Source organism: Sapajus apella, unplaced genomic scaffold (genome assembly GCF_009761245.1).
Source record: "Sapajus apella isolate SASKATOON/1434 unplaced genomic scaffold, GSC_monkey_1.0 scaffold131, whole genome shotgun sequence".
Classification (NCBI taxonomy): Eukaryota; Metazoa; Chordata; class Mammalia; order Primates; family Cebidae; genus Sapajus; species Sapajus apella.
In genome coordinates, this window is record NW_022437071.1 from 3,334,607 (window position 1) to 3,346,668 (window position 12,062).

The 12,062-nt window shown below is 39.0% G+C and overlaps 1 protein-coding gene across 9 annotated transcripts in view; it reads left to right on the plus strand.

Moving 5' to 3' along the window:
• The window catches only part of NTNG1 (netrin G1), a 376,597-nt gene that overhangs the window by 330,727 nt on the left and 33,808 nt on the right, over positions 1 to 12,062 (plus strand). The gene's annotated exons all lie outside the window — the stretch shown is intronic.

Genomic DNA, 12,062 nt, shown 5'->3' on the forward strand with positions numbered 1-12,062 from the left:
AACCAAAAACCTAAAGGTAATAAATCTAAGGAATATTTAAACGTGGGGTAAAATAAATGACAAAAATCGATATTGATTTTAAACCTCTGAGGTTAGGCACTATCTGGGGAGCTGTGGACAAATGCCATTTGGTTCAGCCTCATTTCTCGTGAGATTACCAGGTCTTCAAAGCTTGTCAAGGCAGGTGGCATGTCAGTGTGTACAAGGAACATGAATTTTAAAATCAAGGCAGAGGTTCCTCCTGCCATGTATAGCCTTTCCTGCTTTTGAATTCTGAACTAACTCCATTTCATCTATACATAGGTAGTTTGCTCACATTAAAGAGCTACAAGGCATATCCTGTGTAGCAGTGTGGTCCGATAGAAAATCATGCAAGCCACATATGTAATTTGAGATCTTTTTGTTTTCCACATTAAAAAAGTAAAAAGAAATAGGAGAAATTAATTTTTATAAAAATTATATTTAGAACAAAATATATAAGATACTCTTATTTCAACATATAACTAATGTCAAAATTATGAAAGCTATATTTTCCATATTTTTATATTGCCTTTGAAATCAGATGCACATTGGAGAACAAGTCAATTAGGGCTGGCCATATTGTAAGGCTTAAAGCCGCATGTGTCTACCACATTGGACAACACAGCCCTAGAGTTATTTTTGCTTACTTTTCACTTGGAACAAATGTCAGCATGCAGGAATCATGTAAAGCCAATTCTATAGAAAACTATATATTATTTATATAATACAGTAGCAATAGCAACTTTTATATTCTAGAAAATAAATTCTAAATGAGGAATTCTATAATAATACCTATTTAGATCCAATTTTTATAGAAAATCATAGAATGTTCTGCTAATTATAGAATACCTAGTTACCTGGCAGCCACACTTCTAAGTGATGTAAATCTAAAGTGAAATGCCAGGTGCGGCAATGAACTCTGGCAATAAGTTGAAATTTTGGTATTGAGCAGGCCAAGGTTAGGATGGGATCCAGGAACTGGGGACTGAGGTCTTCAGCCGGGCTGGAGAACAACATTGAAAGACAGTCAAATAGTCAGAAGTCAGGCTGAACACCTGCACATAAGCTCTTGATAAAGCCATGGTTTCAAAGTCTTGCGTGCTGTTGTTTCCCAGAAAATACTAGTCCTTAGTGTCTGGGAAAGTTGGTGGATCTCAGCAACCACGTGAAGGGTCAGGGCTCAGAGGGAAGCTATTGATTATGGCACAGCTAGACATCAAGGCCTAGAGCAAAATCAAAACCAGCACCAAGACTCGAGGTATAAAGAATAAGGAGACTTTATAATTAAGACACACTTCTCAAAGAGAATATCTCATGTAAAGTTCCTGAGGAAGCAGGACCTAAAGAATGGGTTGCTGGAGTGTACTCAGGGTAAGACTTGGGAGAGGAAAATAAATCAATCCTGCTATGGGGAAATGCATCTCAAAAAGGACCTAACCCAATTTTTCTATATTAATTATTGGAGTATTATAAAAGACATAGTGTTGTCACCACTTTTTCCCTTCTGGAAACAAAAGGCTGAGTTTAAGCCTGACCCTACCAGGTCAACTTACAAATTGTAAAACCTTCTGTGCCTCAGTTCTAGAGCCTCACATACTTGTTATGTGGATCATTGAGATGATGAAAGGAAATGAGATTATTCTTTTGAGTATCTATTGAATACACACCGTGACTTAGGCACTGTGTTAATGGTAGGGCACAGAAGGATGAAGAGAGACAGGTCCTGTGAACATGTGGATGTGGAGTTCATATCCGGAGTGAGAGGCCCAACAATTATGATAGAAGGTAATCAGAACTCAGTAAGAGGAATGTACATGTTATTTATTAGTGAAGTCCAACATGGGAAGTAAGTCTTTCCAGAGAAGTGAATGTAGTTAAGTACCAAAGGATCATCGGAGCTTTTCAGGATAGGAATCTCGGGTAAAGATGATTGTGTTAACACACTGTGTTCCAGAAGTGTGTGTGTGTGTGTGTGTGTGTGTGAGCATGCACATGGGTTATGAGTAAGGAAAGAGGTTACACAGCATCCAGGGACTAGATTATGTGGTTTCATGAATTCCAAGCTAAGACGTTTTATGTTGTCAGGGAGGAAAATGGGAATCATCATATGGAGAAGATATGAGCTCTATCATATGGTTTTAAGCAGAGAAATGAAAGGAACAGATTTGTTTTTTAAAAAGATTATTCTAGCTACTAAGTAAAGAAAAGAATGGGGGTTTGAAATTAGATTTGATATATAAATTTAACATCATCCAAACACACCTTTGAGAACATACGAGTTTTTTCTCACTCTGAAATCTTCCTTCTCTTAGACCCACCCACATAGGGCTGGTATTCTATGTTAAAATATAGAAATTCTTCTGTCAGTTAGTCAATGGCTACTTCACCAAGACCCTGAAGTGCCTTCCCCTGGCATCTCTTAGGCTGTTGCCAAGGATCAGCAATAATGGAGTAACGCGTGTCACAGTAGCATGCTCCACGATTACAGTTGATGTACATTCTGATTAGTTGGTGCTGGGAGGTTGACGGATATTTTTTCATTTCACTCCTGTCCTCACACACATGAATGCACTCAAAAATGCCCCTTTAGGGCATCCCCTTTCCCCTCTCTCACTGCCCACCCAACTTCTGCTTACCCTGAGTTGAACCCATCCTTGGATTGGCCACAGTATTAGTAGCAGAGCTATTAACCTGGCAACACGAAATCAATGCCAAGCAGAACACCAGTGGTAGAGCAGGGCTGACAGTGGTGATGCGGTGATGAGCTGAGAGTAAGCAGGCATTTAGGGAGGCACTGCCAGGGAGGCAGTAGGAGATACCAGGAAAAGTCCAAGGGATCCAGGCCAAGGTTCCAGTTCTCCCAGAGGATTGTCAAAAGGAGCCATGTGGAAGTGTGGTCCAAAAGGACCTAAGGGTTTGGGAACAGAAGATTTGAAAAAGGGATTCCGTAACTGGTGTTTCATCTAAAATGGGGTAATAAAATGACCTAACACATATAATAATTGTGAAGACTCAAATAAAATAATGAATGTGGACTTCATAGTACATAGCAAGCACTCAGCTTTTATTACTACTTCCAAGCACATGTTGACATGCCACAGAACCAGGCAAGAATCCATGTTCTAAAGCCTTTGTGCAATGTTAGTGCAGAACTTGCAGCAAGCTCAGCCACTACTGAGGAACCACACTGTGGACCTGGGGGCTTCTGAAAAGCTCCTTGGTTAGAGACAGGACTGATTCAAGAGTGAAGCAAAGCTGACCCCAAAGCAATTATGAGATTTCACCTGGGGAAATTTTAAAAACTCCAGGCTCGTCAGCAAACTTTCTGCTTCAGAAGCCACCAACTATGTACTGTGCAAATGTAGGCAAGTCTCTGAATTAAAAGGTGGAACACTTCTAAACCACTAGAATGAATGGTCTTTAGACAGCACACAACAAATAGGAAAGAAAACAGAAATAATAAGATTTCAAGGATCTCTGACAGAATCAAAATTAGTGTTGAGGTTGCCCAATAGAAGAATGAGACATTGGAAAGAAAGAGAAAAGAAAAAGTTTAAAATGCCTTTTGAAATCAGAGAAGAGGCAATGGCCAGTTTCCAGAGAATAAAACGGAACCTTCTAAATAGGAAGCAGCATTCCATACTTTATATAAAATAGGAAGGGTTAACATGTATTGGAGATAAGTAAATAGTTGTTACCAGCACCAAAGAAACTGGACATAAAGGATATGTGTGACTTTTCAGTTTGGGAGAGTGGAAATAGCCACTTGTAGAACTGATGTGGCTGGTGAGGAGATTTGTTGTCTTCCTGGAGGGTGTGTATAAGACACATGGGGCTATCCTGTGGGGTTTATTAAAGCCACCAGTTGTTAACTTGTGTGAATATTAATGGTACGTTCGGAAGAATTCATAGTCTGCTTATTTAATTTAAAGTCAAAAGATTTGGTGATATCAGTCCAATGTTATGATTTTGGAAGATAGCAGAGCTCTAGGAAATCAAAAACAAAGCAACGAGGCAAGGGGGAGGCAGATCACAGCCTTCTCTGACCACAGGTCAGAAAAACTTTCCATTTTTAAGGAACCAGGGGAATAGATGGGACCCACACATGTTATCCAGGGTAATCTCTCCTTTTCAAGATCTTTAAGTTAATCACATCTATAAAGTCTCTTTTGCTATGTGAGGTAAGAGGTTCTGTGGATTAGGATGTAGACATCCTTCAGGACACATTATATTGTGCTTACCACAATCATCATAAAGAATGTCAATGTTTCATACCAGAGATAAATATGCAGGTGTTCTGCAAACGGAATGCAACTAGTGCTGGGGATGAAGATATGCATGGGTGAAACATATTCCAAAGAAATACATCAGAATTCGAGAGGAGTAATGTATATCAAGCAGGTATAGATGTACATTGTAGATTACAAGGTAGAGAGAGTGAAATCTGTTTCAATCAAGACCAAAGGCTGTATAAGAAAGGTGTTTTGAGAGCATAGTAAGACCTCTAGACCACTTAGAGGCTGCATTTTCCAGAGGAAAATTAGAATAATCTTCCAAAATGGGGGAATTCAAATATCAAGAGTTCTGCTAAAAGATTTGTTCTGCTGAGATTGTTGACTTGCATTAATGAGAATTTCTTTACCAAAAAGAGTGGAAGAAGCAGTCTGGGGAGCTGCCACTTATCAGTAGCTTGAAGAAGAGCTGTCACATAAGGGAGCAAACACTATTAAAAATCTAAGAGGTATTGTTCCAAACGTAAGAAAAATTCTAAAAATTGTTGGGAGAAAAAGGTAGGATGTTAGACCTCTTTAAAAACGGGTGTGCACATAGGCATACACACGCACACACACACTCACTCACTTTTATTAGAGATAAAAGCATAAATTATTCTCAATAGACTACCCAGAAAAAAATGAGAGACTTATATGTTAACCAACTTAACTATCCAAGGCTCTTTCTTCTGAGGTTTTGATGAACATTATTTCAGTCACTATACTGTGTTGCAAATTTAGGCTAAAAAAATTTGCAAAAATGCAGATGGTGTAGGGCTGTGTTGACATAGTTCAAATGACAAAAATGTAGAGATGTTAGCTTACATTAAAGCTCAATTTTAGGCAACAGTATATCATAAATGGCAAAGAAACTAACACAACTTCAGGCTGAACAAAGATCACAGGAAGTTGTAGTCCCACTAAAACATGTCCTGAGCAGCCCACATCAAGGGGCCAATCCTCGGGAACAACATTTTAGCATTCCAGACAGTGATATAAGAGTCCCTTCTTTGATGAAGATTTTTTCATATGAAATAGCATTGAAGCAGCTTGATAACATATGTTACAAATGTCAACCAGCGTTTTGAGGGCTAGCAAGAAGACTTGCTTCAGGAAGATAGAACAGGGACCATGAAGAAAAGGAGGGAGGCGGGTTTCAACTTAGCGTTTGCCAACAGTTACACTTTCTAGCTAAGAGTACAGTAGGTGCATTGAGTAATGACAATTTCCAGTAGAAGCTGACCAGGCTCCTGTGAGCCATGCTTTCTGGAGATTTTTGGCTTAAATGGGAAGTTAAATGAAAACTCCTTAGGGCCTCTTCAACTTTCCAGCTCTAACTTCAGACCACACTCCTGCCACAGAGGAGAGGCACTGTGAAGGTGCCCACCTCAATTTCTAGTAAGAACTGAAGTTTGATCACTCAGCTGTCCCTACACTCTAATCTTTTATTTTTTTTACCCACAGATCTGACTCTCATACTTCCCAGTAACCATGCTCTCAGTTCTCACTTCTGGTTTCCAAAAGTCAGAAACTAAAGACTTAAATAACTCCTTTTATTCTAGGGATTAATTGGTTCCTATCAAACTCTTCTACTATTATAGTTCAGGAGGGTTTTTTAAATTATTATTTATTTTTATTTTTGGAGGGGGTAGGAGATTAACTACTACAGTCCTGACAACTTGTGATCATAAAAGTATTAAATGATGCCTCCAGTTGCCTCTGTGAGATGAAGATTACACCTCCCTGGACAAATACCTTGCGCCTAACTTGTAATTTTTCAATTGCATCTAGTTGCTGTCGCTTCCTATTTGTCACGTTACATTAAAATGTCCAGTTCACATTTCACCAGTTGACCTCACATTTTGAATTCATTTACAGGCAGCATGTCACTTAAACAAGGACGTGTCTGTGATGCTGCAGAGCATCTGTAGTCACTAGACACATGATTTCCCTCATTTGGCCATCACATCTCTATCACTACACATGGGTCTCATGAATAAAATGAATGGCATCACTGAATCCAAGTTTTTAATTTCCTTAGTTTCATTAGTTTCCAATAGCACCTGGAACACAGCATCATTTCGCTTGCTAAGCACCACATACATGAGGGTGATGAAAAATAAATACGTAGAGAAGCGCACTTGGTGTTACTGTCGTACAACTCCCAAGGGTGGGAAGGAAGTGCTCTTTAAACAGAACCAGTAGGAGCCTCCCAGGGGCAATTTAAAAAGGAAAATATTAGGAAGACAGAAGATAGAAAGTGGCAATTTGTAGGCATTACAAATAAGCTGGTAGTACTCCTGGGGGCAAAAAGGCTCATTCTGTCTGCTAGAAGAGCAAACCCCAGGGTTGCCCCAGTTGTGAAGTTTCTCTTGATTCAGTGGGAAGATGCCACACCACTCAGTCTTGCTAATAGCCATTGCATTCCAGATGCAGTTCTTATTTTCCCTGGATTCTTAATGTAAATTTAATTTGGGATTGTTCGCAAAAGTCCACAGACCTCTAAAACATCAGGGACCTGATGCTACCTCTGAGCAGGGAGAGTCAAGGCTTATACTGTGGAAAGGACTTTTAACTCTTCACATGCTAATGGCTTCATTCAGAGCAACCATAAGAAGCGTATGGTAATGGAGCTGGCTTGAAAGCAGTGAGTTGTTCAGAATGCACTCCATGGTAGCATCATATTCTAAATACATTCAAAATCCACAGCTCCTGAATTGCTGAAGCTTAGCCCAGGACAAATACAGACAGTGGACATAGCAGGCACCTACTGACATTCTGAGGCTTGCCTACTGTTTAGCCATCCTGTGCTCAGCTCAGAAAGGGGCCTCAACTTTGACCTGAATGGGCAACTTTTCATATTTACTTGACCATCCATGTTAATTTTCCCATTTATTCAAAGAGAATATTAAGAAGGACATGTATGCCCCAACTCCACCATTTCACACCACAGAACCATTCAAGCTTAACAGTAAAAGGTATATGAAATGCTGGTGCTCATGGAAAAATGCAGGCACGATTTTATCTGCTACTAGCTGAGAATGGATGCAACAGCCTGATCCTACCTGATAATAACATGATAAGAAGGCCAAGTAGTAATAAAATATGTGAAGCTCTTTTCTTACATAAGTACATAAATGGAGTTTTACCATGGGCCATTCTTTACACACGAACGAGTATATGTGTGAGTATGAGTGTTTGCTTATGTGAGAAAGAATTTCAAATTTTTCTAAAGCTACATATATAAAGATAATGTCTAAATGTGAAAATCAGCCCAATTGCAAAAGGGCCATCCTACTTGAAACTTGCAGGAGAAATATTTTGGTTAAGGAAGGGCAAGTTCTCAGCCCCATCAGAACAGAATTCAGGAAAAGAGGAGTCACAGATAGACCATGATGGAGGCTTCCTGAACGCTTAATTTTAGGACTCAACACAGTGAGGTGGAAACCTTAGATCTGGAGTTGGCGTCTTGTTCTGGGTGTAAGTCCACCACCTCTCCAAAGCATGTTTGCTCAATCATCAGCCTTCTCTGAATTTCCTTCTGTGAAATCATAGAGAGGACTTGGCTATTCCAAGGTTCCTTCTTGGTCTGCAATTCTGTGGTCCTGAAATCTTACAAATGGTCTCATCAGTTTACGTATGGACTTATTTCTAGGAAAAAATTATTATTTTAAAATAATAAATAGTGTTAGTTATTGAGCCCTTTCTATGTGTCGGGAACATGGATGCATTATCTCATTCAACATTAGAAGATTATTTTCCTTATTTTATAGGTGACAAAACTGACATCTAAAGAGGATAATTCCACCAACTCAAATGAATACCTGTTAAGTGCCACACCAGTTACTAGTAAATATTTATTGTTAATCAAATGGCATTTTAGAGGATTTTGTCACTTTTACTTTGCAGCTAGAGACAGAAGCTTTGACAATTTATTCCAGGGGTCAGCAAATTCTTTCTGTAATGGGCCAGATGGCAACAATTTTAGGTTCTGTAAGCCATACAGTCTCTGTCACAGCTACTCAACCCTGCTATTGTACTGCCATTGACAACGCTTAAATGAATGAGGGTAGCTCTGTTCCGGTAAAACTTTTTTATGAATGCTGAAATTTGAATATCATGAAATTTTCATGTGTCAAGAAATATTCTTCTTTTGATTTTGTTTCAATCATTTAAAAAAGGTAAAAACCATTCTTAGTTCATAGAGCATTGTAAACAGGAAGCCGGCTGGATTTGGCTTGCAGATCATAGTTTGATTTACTCCAAACTCACAGAGGAATTCAAGATGAAGAAACAGAGGACCTGTTAAATAAAGAATGTGAAGCAGAAGGCAGGAAAGAACATAAGAAAAACATACATTTCATTAAAATATGTCCTCGGTCTTGACATGGGTATCACAGGGAGTTGAACTAACTGGTTCTTATTTACAAGGCCCTAACTGATCTTAAGAGAAATGTTAGGATTCCCAGAAACACGAAGGCTTTAACTATATAATTTCCAGGACAAGATCACAGACTTAGTCAGTGCCATCTGTTTAAAGGCTTTAAGAGCCAGCCGAGCCAATTTAGCATCAATTTAGTACAATCACCAACTAATGAAAGAGAAGTCAGGGCGGCCATAATATGATCAGGATTGCTCATGTTGGTGTAAGGAATCATTCAGTCGCATGCTGCAGGAACAACCCGTCACCTTGAATATCAGCAAAATGCTCTGTTAAGAGACAATTACAGTAATAATATCAGGTTATAATACCATGGGCACAGGAAAAAAATACATACAGAACATGTTCAGAATGTAGGTTTGTACCATTGCCTTTTAATACTGGAGACAATTATTCTGAACACAGGGCATGGCAGTGCTGTGGATGTGAACCCCTGCCCTTTCTGCCCAACTCTCTTTTCAGTGTGACTGAGCCATTGAACCCAAGAGATTCTGGATTACCCACAGGAATAATGTTATAACCCATAGCTTTTTAAATGCATATATGCTTTCCATCCCATCTTTGTAAAGCTTTCTGTTTACAATCTTCAGTTATTCATTGCTACAAGTAAGGGAGAAAGGCCTTCATAAATACAGAGCGATTGATTGTCTTGATGTAAATTCCGATATAGGCACATACTGTATGCACACGGAAATTTAATCCCACACAGAGTTCATCTGCTCTGTCTCTAACCTTAATGTTTGACTCATCCTCATAGTTAGCAGTCAAGATGATCCAGACATTTTTGGATGTTCATTTTTTAATATGAAACAATTGCTAAGATACATTTTTAACAATCTCCTTTCCCTTATTCTGCAAAAGTGTAGGATTACACATTACAGATATTTTTTCTAACCTACAATTCTTATGAGGAAATGGGCATATGTCTCAGAGATAAAATACTACAAAAATGATGAAATAGTGATTTTATTTTTAAGACATACATTTAGGCATCTTTTTAATTAGTATTGTTGACCCGTTGAACTTAGCCTTTGTGTTAACCCATATTCCTTATCATGAGAATCAATAATATGGACAACTACAAGGTTCCCATGTATTTTGAATGCAAAATGACAAAGTTTGAGAGTTTTCAGAAGAGCTGGTTATCAGATAACTTGGCAATTTATGAGTGATATAATGTCGGAGGCCACGATCACTGCCTTCTCTATGGTGTTGCTGGCTCACCAGATGGAAGTTATTTGGGTATACTATTAAGTCTTTCCTGAGATATTATACCCCTGTTCTTTCTAATCAAGTGAAAAATTAAACTTGCTGATTTGCTAAACTACAGGCAAACATAATGTATGAATTCCATCTACTTCAATTAGACCTCAAAATTTCTGAAGTAACCATTTTAATAAAGACTGTCCAAGGTCTTGGGATGGAGGAGTTTGTGCTTCATTTGATAGAAACATCTAATAAAACATGATTCCATCAACTATGTTCAATACGTCCTTTTAAACACAGTAGATGAGGTCAGATCTTATGTACTCTACAGAAAACTGGTCCTTTGTTTCATCTTTGGTTACTGAATTTGATTTAGCCAAGGTGATAGAAAGAGCTTTGCAACGAAGTCTTGCTAAACCTTTTAAATTATTCTTCCTGGCAAACCGGCCTGGCTATCAGGTTGCCCAAAGCATTCATCTTTTTATTCAATCACACATTCACTTATTTTTTCATTCATTCATTCACAAATCATTTATTTAACAAATATTAAAATCCTAGTATGTGCCAGAAATTGTGCTAAGGTTTGGCACCAAAAGATAAATGGGCTTCCTGCCATCCGAGGGCCACAGTTCAAGAGGGGTCTCCAGTCTAACAGCATCTCCCTCCTGTCAAAATCTGAGATGATTGATTTCCAGTATCGCTTTTCTAGCTTGTTTTTCTGATGATAGTTATCTCTGACTTATAACCGTAGAATTTGATATCTGAGTAGGAACCTTAACAATATTCTCATTTAGCCACTCATTGAAGTTATAAATTAGCTCTCCTTATTAATATGTAATAGTAATGACAATAGACACTGTTAATTATGTGCGTGCCATGTGCCAGGCACTATGCCAAGCCATTTATAGCCTTGTTTAGTCTGCATAAACCCCATTGACAATTATCCCCATTTAACAGATGATAAATGAACTGAGGCTTAGAGAGGTTAAGTAATCTGCACAAAGTCATGTAGATCCTTGCAACTTAAAAGTGTAATCTCTCAACCGGTATCATCAGCATCACATGGGAATTTGTTAGAAATACAGAATCACGGCTGGGTGAGGTGGCTCACACCTGTAATCCCAGAACTTTGGGAGGCTAAGGAGGGCAGATCACAAGGTCCGGAGATTGAGACCATCCTGGCCAACATGGTGAAACCCCTTCTCTACTAAAATACAAAAAATTAGCCGGGCATGGTGGTGCGCACGCCTGTAGTCCCAGCTTCTCAGGAGGCTGAGGCAGGGAAAGCTCTTGAACCCCAGAGGCAAAGATTGCAGTGAGCTGAGATCGGGCCACTGCACCCCAGCCTGGCCACAGAGTGAGACTCCATCAGAAAGAAAGGAAAGGAAAGAAGGCAAGGCAAAGGCAAAGGCAAAGGCAAAGGCAAAAAGGCAAAAAAAAAAGGCAAAAAGGCAAAAAGGCCAAGGCCAGGTGGAAAGGAAAGGAGGAAAGGAAAGGAAAAAGGAAAAAAGAAAGGAAAGGAAGAAGGAAGAAAGGAAGGAAGGAAGGAAGGAAGGGAGAGAAAGAAAAAGACAGAAAGGAAGAAAGAAAAGAAAGGAAGGAAGGAAGGAAAAAGAGAAAGAAAGAAAAAGAAAGGAAGAAAGAAGGAATGAAGGAAGGAAGGAAGGAAGGGAGGGAGGAGGGAAGGAAGGGAAGGGAGGAAGGAGGAGGGAGGGAAGGAGGGAATGAAGGAAGGAAAGAGAGAGAGAAAAAGGAAAAGAAAGAAAGAAAGAAATGCTGAATTACAGGCCCACCTGCAGACTTAACTGATCTACATTTTCACAAGATCTCCAGTGATTCATAGGCACAGTGAAGTTTGAGAAGCAGAGGGCTACATAATAAATGAAGGTTTTAACCTAGGATAAACTGACTCCTAAGCCCAAGGGGTTTTGTTGTTGCTTTTTATCACTTTGTGCTCATAGAATAATGGTAGCTGGGGAATCAAGGGCATACATATACCTTGGAAAAATTTATATAAGGGGCAGGAACTCATATAGTGTCTCACCCCATCAGTTTTTATGTATTCTACAAATTCAAATCATATTAAAATAAGAAAAATCATGAAAACTTAAACAACTAGCCTA